The sequence below is a fragment of the Oryctolagus cuniculus genome, chromosome 13 (genome assembly GCF_051225735.1).
Source record: "Oryctolagus cuniculus isolate XC-2025 breed Fujian yellow rabbit chromosome 13, ASM5122573v1, whole genome shotgun sequence".
NCBI classification, from domain to species: domain Eukaryota; kingdom Metazoa; phylum Chordata; class Mammalia; order Lagomorpha; family Leporidae; genus Oryctolagus; species Oryctolagus cuniculus.
Window position 1 is genome coordinate 90,136,727 of NC_142879.1, and position 15,210 is coordinate 90,151,936.

General features: G+C 39.4%; 2 long non-coding RNA genes across 2 annotated transcripts in view; one reads left to right on the forward strand and one right to left on the reverse strand.

Moving 5' to 3' along the window:
* The window catches only part of LOC149122729 (uncharacterized), a 295,211-nt gene extending 294,366 nt beyond the window's left edge, over window positions 1–845 (forward strand). Inside the window, exon 3 of the long non-coding RNA XR_016219382.1 lies at window positions 715–845. This is a non-coding gene — a long non-coding RNA (uncharacterized LOC149122729). The remainder of the gene's footprint in view (window positions 1–714) is intronic.
* Window positions 1–15,210, reverse strand: part of LOC149122730 (uncharacterized) — a 304,723-nt gene that overhangs the window by 215,944 nt on the left and 73,569 nt on the right. The gene's annotated exons all lie outside the window — the stretch shown is intronic.

Below are 15,210 nucleotides of genomic sequence, written 5' to 3' on the forward strand. Positions count from 1 at the left end.
GCCTCCCACTCTTATATTTAACAGCAATCACTTTTCAGTTAAGTTACAGCACTTAAGAAGAATTGTGTATTGATTACAGTATTCAACCAAAAGTATTAAGTAGAACAAACAAACAAAAAAATACTAAGAGGGATAACATATTAAGCTGCTCATCAACAGTCAGGGTGAGGGCTGATCAAGTCACTGTTTCTTATAGTGTTCATTTCACTTTAACAGGTTTCTTTTCTGATTTATTTATTTATTTGGAAGTCAGAGTTACACAGATAGTGAACAAGAGGAAGAGAGAGAGCGAAAGGTTCTCCATCTGCTGGTTCACTCCCCAGATGGCCTAACACATGAGAGATATGCCAATCTGAAGCCAGGAGCCAGGACCTCTTCAGGGTCTCCCATGCAGATTCAGGGGCCCAAGGACTTGGGCCAACTTCCTACTGCTCTCCCAGGCTATAGCAGACAACTGGATGGAAAGTGGAGTAGCCTGGACTTGAACCAGCCTCCATATGGGATGCCCACACTGCATGCAGTGGTTATACTGGCTACACCACAGCACTGGCCTCAAGACAATGCTCTAAAATGATGCATTAATTATTCCCAAATATTGAAAAGTGGCATGGTACACATTTGAATGTGTTGTTTTGTACTAGTTGTAGAAACAGTTTAAAATCTATTTATATTTAAAAATGCAAGCTTTGATCTAAAGTTTTACTTTCCCCTAAGGTGCCTGTTTGGAAACTGAGAGATCATTGAAGTCTCAAGATAGAGTACAACTGATCTTATCCAAGCCTCCTTTATCACATGAGGATGCTAAATGCCAAGCCCAGAGAAGTAAAGTGAATTGTTCAAGGTCACATGGGTAAGTTGTAGCAGGGATAATTCTATATTAGCATTAGGTATCCTGATACATAGGCCACTGTTCTGTCAATTTTGTACTCCTTCTGGAGTTAAAGATTCTAAGTTGTGGAAAATTAAGTTTGGAAATTTAGTGGTTGCTATGTTGTTATGGTGAGAAATTTCTGTGTATAGCTATGAGTTGCTTAAATTTTATTCAATATATTTTTCTAGTATGTTTGCTATTTATTTGAAATGTATAACAAATAGCTTCATCTATTTGCCAAAAGAATTTTTTAAAGATTTATTTATATTATTTGAAAGTCAGAATTACACAGAGAGAGAAGGAGAGGCAGAGAGAGTGGTCTTCCATTCACTGGTTCACTCCACAGTTGGCCTCCATGGCTGGAGCTGTGCTGACTGGAAGGCAGGAGCCAGGAGCCTCTTCCTGGTCTCCTATGCAGGTGCAGGGGCCCAAGGACTTGTACCATTTTATAGTGTTTCCCAGGCCATAGCAGAGAGCTGGATAGGAAGTGGAGCAGCCAGGTCTTGAACTGATGCCCCTATGGAATACCAGCACTGCAGGTGGCAGCCTCACCCACTATGCCACAGTGCCAGCCCTTGCCAAAAGAATTTATAGAAGCTATTCCATATATACACTTAACAATTATTTAGTTACTTGACATGAACTATCCCTGCATATTTGAAAATTTTGAATGGTATCACTTGGGTTTTAAGAATGTTATATTTTAGGTCTCTTAATATTTTTAGTGATGATGTTTTAAAGGCCCTTTCTGTTTTATGGAAAATGATAAGGATTTTGTTTTACAATGGCCATAGTATTACCACTTAAAGCAATAGATTAAATAACACTTTTAAACAAAGTCATTTAATACTGAATTCTAACACACTGGTATATTTCAAAGTGAGAAACTGGATTTCTTTCAGATATTCTAAAGAAGAATGATAACCAAAATTGAAGACATCTACAGTTTTTAATCCCTTGTTTTAAATATTGGTCATAATGGTCCAATTTAGAGTTTTAATTTTAATTAGCTTTTAAAAGATTCAATATGGTTTATAGAAAAAATTCAGAGAACATAATTATATACTCAACCTCCCTCCCTTCTTTTTCCTTCTTTCTCATTTTTTTTAGCTTATGGAATGACATTTTCAGTTTACATTACATTAAAAAGGGTTGTTGAGTCAAGGGACAAGTTTAACAGGCAAAAAGCAAAAAGATCCTGATTTAGAGGGAATGGCTCTAAACAATATTTGAATATCACATCCAAACAATATTTGAAGAAATTGATAAAATAAATATTTTAATTTCTCCTACTAAAATGCTCAGAGAAAGTCTTTCATTATTTATCAAATATTAGTGCAAAAATATGGATTTAAATGATCCCAAAAAGTGATGAATTTTTGTGTAATAAAGTCCAATTTTTGTCAAGGCTTTTTGACAGTCTCTCAGAAAACTTATGTTTGTGAATGGGAAGAATAATATCAAAATGTCCATACTACCAAAAGCAATTTGCAAATTCAATGCAATTCCAATCAACATACCAACGATGTTCTTCTCAGAGCTAGAAAAAATGATGCTAAAATTCATATAGAAACATGAGAGATGCTTAACATCTAAAGCAATATTATAAAACAAAAAAAAGCTGGAGACATCACACCATATTTTAAGACATATTACAGGGGTCAGCACTATGACAAAGCAGGTAAAGTCACCGTCTGCAGTGCCGGCATCTCATATGGGTGCCAGTATGTTTCCCAGCTGCTCCGCTTCTTATACCCCTCTCTGGTATAGCCTGAGAAAAAGGTAGAAAATGGCCAAAGTCTTTGGGCCCCTGCACCTACATAGAGACCTGGAAGAAGCTCCTGACACTTGGATTCAGATCAACACAGCTCCAGCCATTGTGGCCATTTGGGGAGTAAACCAGTGGATGGAAGACCTCTCTCTCTCTCTGCCTCTACCTCTCTGTGACTCTGCCTTTCAAATAAATAAATAAACTGCAAAAAAAAAAAAACACAAAAAGAAGAAGTGTTAGCACTGATATAATAACAGACACATAGTTCAATGGAAAAAACTAGGTAGCATAGAAATAAACCCAAATTTCTACCAGCAACTCATATTTAACAAAGGAACTAAAATGAACTGGAGAAAGAAGAATCTCTTTCACAAGTGGTGCAGAGGAACTTGATGATCCAAATGTAGAAGCCTGAAAATAGACTCCAACATCACTTACACTATGTGAAAGTGAACTCACAGTGAATGAAAATGTAATCATAAGACCCAAACCCAAGTAAACATAGGGAAACTCTAAATATTGTCAACACACAATAGCTTTTGGGTAAGATTCCAGTAGCAATAGTCACAAAAATAAAAACAGAGACATTTGAGTATATCCAACTAAGATACTTCTTCACAACAAAGTAAACATCAAAGTGTAGATACAATGAACAGATGGCAGGAAAAATTAAAACTCTGAATGTTTACAGATTTCCAGAACATTTACATGAATTGGAAAATCTCCAAAAAATACAGTGAAGAAACAGGCAAGGATCTGAATAGACATTTCTCAGAAGAAATGTAAATGGTCAAAACATGTGAATATGCCCGATGTCACTAGCCATTATGTAAATATAAATCAGAACACCATATCAGTCTCCAACACCTTTGGGAGAATACAACACTCAGGTGTTTGTGTGTGCAGCAAGTGCGTTTAGAGGACCCTGTTCACCTCTGGAGAGCAGAGCCTACGGGGAGACAAAGAAACCTTACTGCTTTCCTAATGGGCTTATTAAGTTCTTGACCAGTGCCTGTTAGTCTTGCCACAAACTTTCTAGTCTCACTACTTTCCTTCTTCTTCCTCTTCTCTGTGGCTTGTAAAGTAGTATACATTCTGTATACGGTGGATACTTTAGATTTATTTTATTCCTTCGGTCTCCTATGAAGTTCCTCCACAAAAACACAGCCCTCAAAATATTCATTCATTTATGCAGTCTGCAGATTTCATGAGCTACTAAATTCCAAATAGTATGTTAAAGGCAAGATCTAGGCCTAAGAGAAAAGTGGTCTGAATTCTGTGCCTAGAAGAGGATTTGGGACATAGTAGAATTTTGGTGAAGTGCTATGTGAATGACATGCACTCAGTAAATGAGTAATCTAAAGCATACACTTCATTTAAGCAACACAGCAGCCCTACTCACCTCAGGTAGAGCAATTGAGAGGAATAATGTGAAGACAAATAAGACATCAATAAGTTGAATAACAGAGAAAACACAAAATGAGATAGATGCCAACATTACTGACCTATTTTTGAGGAATTAAATTGATAGAGGGGCTGGCATTGTGGCCAAGTGGGGTAAGCTGCAATCTGTGAGGCCAGCATATCATGTGAGTTCCACTTTGAGCTTAGGAATCTCCACTTCCAATTTAGCTCACTGCTAAACACCTGGGAAACCAGCAGAAGATGGACGAAGGACTCAGGTCCTTGCCACTCATGTGGGAGACTTGGATGAAGCTCCTGACTCCAGCGTGCCCCAGGCTCAACTGTTGAAACTCTCTGGGGTGTGAGCCAGCAGATGAAAGCTATCTATGTCTTTCCCTCTCTCTCTAAATCCACCTTTCAAATAATAAAGATTTAATAAACAAATTAACTGATTTCAAAATACACAAAAACATGAACAATACTATATCATTTTTATGCCAAACTGATAAAAAATAGCAAATGCTAGAGAGCACATGGGAAAAGAAAACCATCATATATGGTGGGTGAAAACACAAGTTAGTACAGATGTTATGCAGAACAGTATGGTCATTCCTTAAAGAGGATAAAAGTTGGGGCCGGCGCTGTTGTGCAGTGAGTTAAAGCCCTGGCCTGAGGGGCCAGCATCCCATTTGGGTGCCAGTTCTAGTTCCAGCTGCTCTTCTTCCAATCCAGCTCTCTGCAATCTCCTGGGATAGCAGTAGAAGATGGCCCAAGTCCTTGGGCCCATGCACCCATGTGGGAGACCCAGAGGAAGCTCCTGTCTCCAGGTTTCAGAATGGCATAACTCTGGCCTTTGTAGTCATCTGTAGAGCGAACCAGCTAATGGAGGACCTCTCTGTGTCTCTACCTCTATTGTAACTCTTTCAAATAAATAACAAAAATTAAACTAAGATAAAAATTGACCTACCATGTGAGAGTTATCTTGCTCTTGGCTATATAGAATAAGGAAATTTTATTAGAATGAAAGGAGGAGAGCATATCAAAGATACAGCAATTTTCCCATAACACAGCCACTGTAGCACAGTTCACTGCAGCCAGGATTTGAAACCAATCTAGCTCTCCATCAGTGAAAAACAATGGACAGGGCAACCTCTTTTAGATACAAAAAAAGAACAAAATATTATTAAATTAATTGAAATAAGCCAGAAGCAGGAACACAAATGTCACCTGGTCCTTGTCACATGTGGAAGTGAAAGAAAATAATGGATCTGAACACAGAACTGTGATTACTAGAGGCTGAGAAGGGAAGCAGCTAGGGATAGAGGGGGATTGGATAATAGGTATCAAAATACAAAGAGGCAGAAAGAACTTCTGGTGTTCCATAATATAATGAGATGACTACATTCAACCATATTAGGTTCTGTGTAAAGAACTGAAAGAGAGGAGCTGGTAGTCTCAAATCATGGAGAAGAATTAGAAACTGTAGTTGCTTGGGGGCCAGCATTATGGCACAGTGGGCTAATGCCCTGGCCTGAAGCACCAGCATCCCATGTGGGTACCAGTTCTAGTCCTGGCTGCTCCTCTTCTGATCCAACTCTCTGCTATGGCCTGGGAAAGCAGTAGAAGGTGGCCCAAGTCCTTGGGTCCCTGCACCCAAGTGGGAGATCTGGAAGAAGCTCCTGGTTCCTGGCATCAGATTGGCAGAGCTCCGGCCATTGGGGCCACCTGGGGAGTGAACCAGCAGAGGAATACCTCTCTCTCTCTCTGCTGCTACTTCTTTCTGTAACTCTGTCTTTCAAATAAATAAATCTTTAAAAAATTAATGAAACTGTAGTTGCTTAGCTTGATCACTTTTTACTGCATAAATGTGTGCAAATATTGCACTACACCCTGTAATAATGCATGACTAGGACACATTAATCACAAATTATTTCAATGAAATTTTAAAAATTAGAAGCATTTCTTTATATTAACAATGAACTATTTGAAAATGAAATTAGAAAAACATTTCCATGCATAGCAGCATAACAACCAGGAACCAATGTCTTCAGTGTTATCAGTGATGAATCAGATTCACAGCCCTCAGCACTGTTTTTGCCATAGACCTTACCATGGCAATTGTGGGCATATAGTAGTAAATCAATGGACAGGAATCCTTTGTCTCTATATCTGTTAAATAAACAAACAAGGAATTCATCAAAGAAAAAGAGATATCAATTTGGATGCCAGGCACAAAAACACATGCACTTGTGCTATCCTCCAGTTTGTGATGCCAACAAATCTTTCAGACATGTTACATTTTCAGAGACTTTTCTGTAATCTTGCTAAGCTTTCTGGAAATCTGCCTTATAGCAAAGGGTTTCCCAATTCCATTACACTCATGATTTTTCTTTTGTGTGAGTTATTAGTTTACCATCTAGAGATAATTTATGGTACAAAACTTTTCTATGCATGCATGTTTTCTCATTTGTGAGTCTATTCATGGGAATTAAAGACTGATTTATAGCAGAAATACATTTTCCAAATTCATTGCATAGACTTTTGTTCCTTATGAATTCTCTGAAGTCTGTTGATGTCTAATTTCTGGCTAAAGGTTTTATCGTATTTACAGCATGCAAAGACTATCACCTTTTGTGAATTCTGTATCTATACAAGCCTGAAATAAAGAAAATGTTTTTACACAATCAGTATACTCCTAAGAAACCACCTGTGTCAATTCTCTGATGTATCATTGACTTCTGACAAACAACCTTTTCACACTAATAATATTTATAAGCTTTCCCCTTTACATGAGTCTCTGTTGGATAGGATGTGATTTCCAGCAAAAGGTTTTGTCACATACTTACATGAATTTTGGAGAAAAGCTCTTCCACATTCATTATATTGTTAAGGTCTCTCCCTTGTTCAAATTCCATGATGGATTATGAGGCATTACCTATGTGAAATGACTTTCTCACATTTATTTCATTCATTAGATATATATGTTGTGCATTCTGATATAAGGAGAGATTTGGGCAGAGCTTTCCAACACTCATTACACCCATAAGGTTTCTCTCTCACGTGAATTCCCTGTTGTCTTATGAGGTATGGCTTCTAATTAAAGAGATTTTACTTTCAAAGGAGTTTTTCCCTATATGAATTTGATGATGTACAATGAGGGCTGAATTATGGTAAAAGGCTCTGAGTCATTACATTCATAAAATTGCTCCCCATGAGAATTCTTTTATGTTTGATGAGGTCTGATTTGCACCACAAAGGCTTATTCACATGTATTACATTCATGCATTTCTCCCCTTGGTGAATTCTCTAATATTTCATGAGATATAACTTGAACAAAAAGGTCATGTAGAAAATTCCTTGTGTGGATTCTCTGATATCTTATGAGTTATGAAGTACAGCAAAGAGGTTTTCCACCATCCTTCCATCCATAAAACCTACCTAAATTGAGCAACAAAGATATAGAAAATGTAAACACACACATAATCAGATGGAAATGATATCAGTAATAAGTACCCTCGCCGCCAAGAAAACCCCAGGACTGGATGGCTTCACTGCTGAATTCTAACAGACATTTAAAGCACTAACTGCAATTCTTCTCAAGTTATTCAAAACAATTGAGAGAGAGGTGATTCTCCCAAATTCTTTCTATGAAGCCAGCATCACCTTCATTCCTAAACCTGAAAAAAGTGCAACAAAGAAAGTAATTATAGACCAACTTCCCTGATGAACATACATGCAAAGATCTGCAACAGAATTCTGGCCAATTGAATCCAACAATGCATCAGAGAGATCATCCACCCAGACCAAGTGGGATTTATCCTTGGTATGCAAGGATGGGACCAAAGGCTTTTCCACAGTCATTTCATTTATAAGCTTTCTCCATGGTGTGAAGGCTCTGATACTTTCTGAGGTTTGACTTCTCAGCAAAGGTTTTTCCACAGTCATTACACTCATAAGGTTTCCCCCCAGTACAAATTGTCTGATGCTTTGTGAGCTTTGACTTCTCAGCAAAGGCTTTTCCACAATGATTGCATTCATAAGGTTTCTCCCCTGTGTGACTTCTCTAATGCATTTTGAGTTGTGATTTCTGGCCAAAGCTTTTTCCGCAGGCATTGCATTCATAATGCTTGTCTTCTGTGTGAATTCTCGGATGCTTTCTGAGGTTTGCCTTCTGGCCAAAGGCTTTTCTGCAGTCATTGCATTCATAAGGCGTATCCCCTGTGTGAATTCTCTGATTATGAGGTGTGGCTTCTGGCCAAAGAGTTTTCCATAGTCATTGCACTCATAAACGCTTATCCCCTGTGTGACTTCTCTGATGATTTATGAGGTTTGACTTCTGGCCCAAGGTTTTTCCACAGTCATTGCATTCATAAGGTTTCTCCCCTGTGTGACTTCTCTGATGTTTGTGAGTGTTGATTTCTGGCCAAAAGCTTTTCCACAATGATTACATTCATAAGGTTTCTCCCCTGTGTGAATTCTCTGATGATTTAGGAGGTTTTCCTTCTGGCCAAAGAGTGTTCCATAGTCATTACATTCATAAGGTTTCTCACCTGTGTGAATTCTCTGATGATTTATGAGGTTTGAATTCTGGCCCAAGGTTTTTCCACAGTCATTGCATTCATAAGGTTTCTCCCCTGTGTGACTTCTCTGATGATTTGTGAGTGTTGATTTCTGGCCAAAAGCTTTTCCACAATGATTACATTCATAAGGTTTCTCCCCTGTGTGAATTCTGTGATGATTTAGGAGGTTTGCCTTCTGGCCAAAGGATTTTCCACAGTCATTACATTCATAAGGTTTCTCACCTGTGTGAATTCTCTGATGATTTATGAGGTGTTTCTTCTGGCCAAAGAACTTCCCACAGTCATTACATTTATAAGATTTCAACCCTGTGTGAATTCTCTGATATCTAATGAGATCTGACTTCTGGTGAGTGGTTTCTCCACAATCATTACACACATGAGGGTTTTCCACTTATATGAGTGCTGTGATGGAGGGTATGGCAGAATTTAACACTGAATGACTTCCCACAAGGTTTACATGCATAGGATTTCTTCCCTATATTTGGTCTATGATTCAGTCTAACATGTGATTGGTAAATAACAGGTTCCACAGGCCCAATATACTTATAAACGTTCTCTCTTTTGGGACTTTGTTGATGTATACTGAGGTTAGAATTCTTATGGAAATCTTGTACTATTTGAGTTGTCTTGCCAATAGTGGCAATTGACTTATTACAGGTTTCTACCATAAAAAGCTTCTCAGATTCACAGAATATATTCTTGCTTTTGAAGACTTTCCCTTGTCCAATTTGTTCAAGTGCCTGCTCCTTGATCTGAATATTGTGCTGTTGATTAAGAGGTTCACAGAACTGGAGAGTGTTCCCAGGTACCTTAGTAGCACAAAATTTCTCTCCAGCTTGTAGTTGATCAGGCCCACAATGGGGACACATATTGTGACATATACTGCATTGTTCAGGTTTTATTCCTGAATAGTTTCTCTTTTTGATACTCAGTTTTGGAATATGGCTTATACTTAAATTAAGTGTTTTTCTGAATTCAACTCCCTTGGGAGTTAATGTCTTATTATTTGTCATAACATCCTGATGCAGATTTTTCTCCAGACTTTTCTGGTTGGTCTTAATCAGTTCATCCAGTTTCATGGCAACTGAAGTGAGAAAAAAAATGATGTCACTACATCAAATATAATTGTTTCTTCTAGCATACTCGTGTAAAAGGAATGAAGTTACTTGTATTTAAGAGGGATAAGATGTTAGGAAAAGTTCTGCATTTGTGCCTCCTCACACAGGGCACCAAAATGTTAGGAAAAGAGATGTAGAATAGAGGAGAAAATGTATGAATTTACAGCCAAACAGAATTTATTCAGAGAAAATTAATCCACAGAGGTGGGTGACCAACTGCCTGTCTGTACAAGATGGAGCATGAAGGCTCCAATTCCCAGGGGCCAGACCTTTTTGAGGAGGGCTAAGGCTGGGCATGAGGGTAGGGGGCAGCAGTGGAGGGGAATTCCAGGAACTGGGTGGGGGCCTTAGGAACCTGGAAAATAATGCAGGCTGGGGTATGAAGGCAATAGGCTGTGAGACCCAATTGAGTTTCAAGGGCAAGGAATACATTCCAAAGTTTATCTACTTTGGGCAATGAGGGAGAATGGCTCAGGCTTATATCCTCATTCCATCATAAGATTTTCAAAAAATGATTAGAAGATACATATTTATGAATATACAGGTTTTCTCCATTATACATTAATATATTAAATTGTATCCATAGATTTTCCAATGTTCATCCATGATCCTGTTTACTACCAGAATTTTTTCCAAGTATGATTGAATGGTTTTTGTGGTAAGATGTCTTAAGTCACTGCTTGGGATGCCTGTATCTCAAAACAGTGCCAGTTTAAGCCGAGGCTACTCTGCTTCCAATACAGCTCTGAGATAATAGATACTGGAAAGCAACAGATAATGGTTCATGTGCTTGGGACCCTGTGATAGAGATGAGTAGGTGAAATTCCAGGCTTCTGGCTTCAGATTAGTCATAACTGTTGATAGTATTTGGGGAGAGAGTTAATAGAAAATCTATTCCTCACTGTTTCTCTCTCACTTTCTACTTTCACAAAAATGAATAAGAGTTCACAGAATGGACTAATATTTAATAAATATATTCACCTGTAATCTAGAAACCAATTTTTCCCTGTCCATTTCTTCAGTTCATTTTTAATGTATTTTTATTTCTTTATTTATTTGTGAGAGTTAGACAGTGAGAGACAGAGACAAAGATCTTCCTTCCATTGGCTCACCCCTCAAATGGCAAATACATTTGGATCTATGCCAATCCAAATCCAGGAGCCAGGTGCTTCCTCCTTATCTCCATTGTAGGTGTAGGGGCCCAAGCATTTGGGCCATCCTCCACTGCCCTCCCAGGCCACAGCAGAGAGCTGGACTGGAAGAGGAGCAACCAGAACTAGAACCCGGGGCCCACATGGGATGCTGGCGCTGCAGGGGGAGGATTAACCATGTGAGCCACGGCGCCAGCCCCTTTTTCAATTCAGTTTTAGAAAAATTGTGGGTTTTGTACTTCTGTGATATGTCAACCATAAATATGGGGAAGTTTTACTAGATCATTTCCTTGAAGGTAAAGAGTGAAATGTGTCTATACTCTAAGCAGGATCACATTCATGGGACAAGATTTGAATATGTGGTTGTCTTGTGTTCTGTCTTCCCAGGCAAACAGCATTTGTGGGATTTTTCTAATGAAAATCTCTGTTTTATCTGCACTATTATAGTTTCCCCATATTTCTAAGGAAACCTGACATCCTAATCTTCTTAGAACTACAACAGTTACAGAAAGTTCCAATATACCACCTTGGCTATACATTCCCACCAGTTGAAATAATTTATTCCTGCAACCCAGAGTCTGCTCAATTATTGAAAATTGATTTCTAACTCATTGTGAAGACGTCAGCCCTGGTTACCTCCTCTTGTTTCTTTCTATAAACACTCCTCTGTGATAATTTGAGTTTCTGGAGGTTTGTTGATTTTCACAGAAAACTTCATTTCCTTTGCCTTTACCAGAGATACTGATCTCCATAGATACTGTAGAATGTCTGTGTCTGAATCACAGGACCAGCTGTCTTCAGGAGTAAGACTTGGGAAAAACTCATGGAAAGAACACCAGTCAACATCTGTTGCACTGCTTCTGCTTTGGCCTCCCTGCCCGTTATGTACACAATGACATGGAAGGCTCTGATGTAGGCATTCTTCCCCCATCCATGGCTCTGCTCCTTGCTCCAACTTGAAGATCAAGTCAGGTTTGGTCATGCAGTGCCCTATTAATGGAAACGATATAGACTTTGTGAAATCACTATTTTGGGTTAATGAAAGGAGTACAGCTTGGTCCAGGAGCTATGCAACAAATGTTCCAATGTGAAATCCTTCCCAGGTGGTAGATATTCAGATTCTTCATGGACTCAAATTCTATACTTGTCCCTCATTCAACTTTATGAATAGTGCTCACTTATTTGTCAAATAGCAAGAAAATGTTACCATTGGGCATGTGATGAGTGTCACTCACCCAGGGAGAACAGGCTGCTGTAGGTCTCCAGCATCACATCCCTGTGCAGGATTTTCTGAGCTTGGTTCATGTTCTGCCATTCCTCCCAGGTAAAGTACACAGCCAGGTCTTCAAATGCTATCATCCCCTGTGACAGAACACTCCTGGTTCAACATGTCAACTCTGTCACCTAACAAACAATGGCAGTTGTATATCTTCTACATGGGTATGGATGAAGAAGCAAGAATGTCATTTCATCTCAGATTTGTGAGCATTTGGACAGCCACACAGAAGCATTCAACAGGGGATCAAACCTATGGTATAAAGGCTGTGAAAAATGCCCAAGCTGGAGGGAAACAGGAATTTCTGTTCACAAAGGCCAGACTATGTCAAGGGCAATTGCACAGTAGGCTGAAAGGGGGACAAGAGTCACTCTGGAATGAGCAATGTTCAGAAGAATGTAGAAGTATTCAGGGAAAAAGACAAGAAACCATCAGGGAAGTTATGAAGGGATTGAACAGTGAAGAATTTCCAGAAAAACACTATACACAGTCAATGCAATTATGGCAGAGAAAAAATTTTTTAAAAGAGACAGTAGGCATTTAACTTAGTGTTTATGATGCCAGCTCAGATACTCTCTCTCTGCATCAAATTTCCAAAGTTGGATTTCAGTGCCAGCTCCAGTTTCCAGCTCCCAGCTAATGCAGACCAGGGGAAGCAATGGTGATGCCAACCAAGAGGGAGGCCTAGATTCCATTCCTGACTCTTGGCTTCAGTTGTGCCCCACCTCTGCTTGATATTTTTATTTAGGCAGTGAAGAAGTGCATGGGAGCTTTCTAGCTTTCTCTCACTCCATCAATTTCTTTCTCTATCAGGCTCATAAATATTTTAAGTAAGGGAGGAGATTCAAGAAAGAATAGAAAGTAGCTTTTGCTTTTTCTATAATTATTCTACTCATAAACATTTAAAGAACTGAAATAACATGATAACAAATTAAAGTAAAAGCTATGGAGTTATTTACCCAAGAACAGAACCTGAGAAATTCTGTACTGTAATCTGCATTTGTGACTGAGGGAAATACAGAGAGCTTTGTTTGAGAACCTGCAGTAGGCACCAGCATTGTGGTACAGCAGGTAAGTCTCCACCTGCAATTCAGGCATCCCATGTGGACAGACAATTTGAGTCCTTGGCGCTCCACTTCCAATTGAGTTCCCTGCTAAAGTGACTGAAAGAGCAGTGAAAGATGGCCTGAGTATTTGGGCCAATTCCACAAATATGGGAGACCCAGATAGAGTTCCAGACTCCTGGCTTTGGCCTGGCCAACCATTGTGGCCATTTGTTGAATGAACCAGCAGATGGAAGATATCTCTTTCTCACTACCCATCTCTCCCTATCTCTATTACTCTGCCTTTCAAATAAGTTAATAAATAAACCTTGGGGCTGGCACTGTGGCACAGCAGGCTAATGCCCTGGCCTAAAGCACCAGCATCCCATATGGGCACCGTTTCAAGACCCAGCTGCTCTACTTTTGATCCAGCTCTCTGCTATGACCTGGGAAAGCAGTAGAAGAAGGCCCAAGGATTTGGGCCTTTGAAGCCGTGTGGGAGACCCAGAAAAACCTCCTGGCTCCTGGCTTTAGATGGGTGCAGCCCGGCCAGTGCAGCCAATTGGAGAGTGAAATGTTGAATGAAAGATCTCTCCTCTCTCTCTTTCTCTCTGCCTCTCCTCTCTCTGTGTAACTCTTTCAAATAAATAAATTGTTAAATACAATCTTAAAATGTAAAAGAACATGCAGTAGATTATTTTCCCCACAGTGTTCTTACTCTAGCTGGGAATCAAGTTCATCTCCTCAAACTATTAAGGACTGCATTACTCTAACAATTAAAAAAATAAATGCAGCCAGCACCGCGGCTCACTAGGCTAATCCTCCACCTTGTGGTGCCAGGACATACACGGTTCTAGTCCCGGTTGGGGTGCCGGATTCTGTCCCAGTTGCCCCTCTTCCAGGCCAGCTCTCTGCTGTGGCCAGGGAGTGCAGTGGAGGATGACCCAAGTCCTTGGACCCTGCACCCCATGGGAGACCAGGATAAGTACCTGGTTCCTGGCATCAGATTAGTGCAGTGGGCCGGCTGCAGTGCACCATCCATGGTGGCCATTGGAGGGTGAACCAATGGCAAAGGAAGACCTTTCTCTCTGTCTCTCTCTCTCTCTCACTGTCCACTCTGCCTGTCAAAAAAAAAATAAATGTAACTGATTTGTGGTTTAGCCCTAGGTAAGTAATTCTCTTGCAGAATGCTAAGTGTTTATTTCCAGGGTGGAACTAAAACACTGCGCACTACATCATCTGTATAACACTAAAGAATATGTTGAACATTATGACCCCCAAATTTAGAATATTGTCCTTGACTTCAATTGAAATCATATAACAAATATATATTTTGCTATAGCAACAGAAAATGAGAGATGACATTGCCTTTTCTTGGATAAATGCAATGATTGATAGTCATGACAAATTCATCATACATCTTGTTTCTATATATATCCTGAGAATAAAATTTACCTTCCTACATCCATTTTCATTAATAAATTATTATAAATCTAAAAACAAAACAGACAGAAATCTGGGAATAATTAAGAAAACCACTTACAGGGGCCATTGCTATCGCACAGTGGGTTAAAGCCCCAGCCCGCAGAACCAGCACCAGATATTAATTCCCACCAAATCAGGTGTGAGTGCGAATTTCAGGTGAATTCGATCAGAATTCCACAGCCATTCAGCTGGCAGGGGTGGATGAATCCAGAAACAGCCAGTTTACATGGGACTAAATCAAGCCTAATATCACAAAGGACTCTTGCATTTCTTTGGCTTTTTTCACATTTGTCTTATTTATCATGATTTGTAATGAATTTTATGATGTGAGCTTTAGTTTTGAGACTGGAATATGGAGTTCAGGGCACAGGAGGAATGGTCTTTTTCAATCAGGGCACAGATGTTGGCTTGCTCCAATTCTGGCTTGCTGTCATTGTTTGGGGTGCCTCAGCCAATTTTTGGTTTTGAGCAGCAATTTGCTAAATGTTTTCTTGGTCTGAGTTTCTTTTGC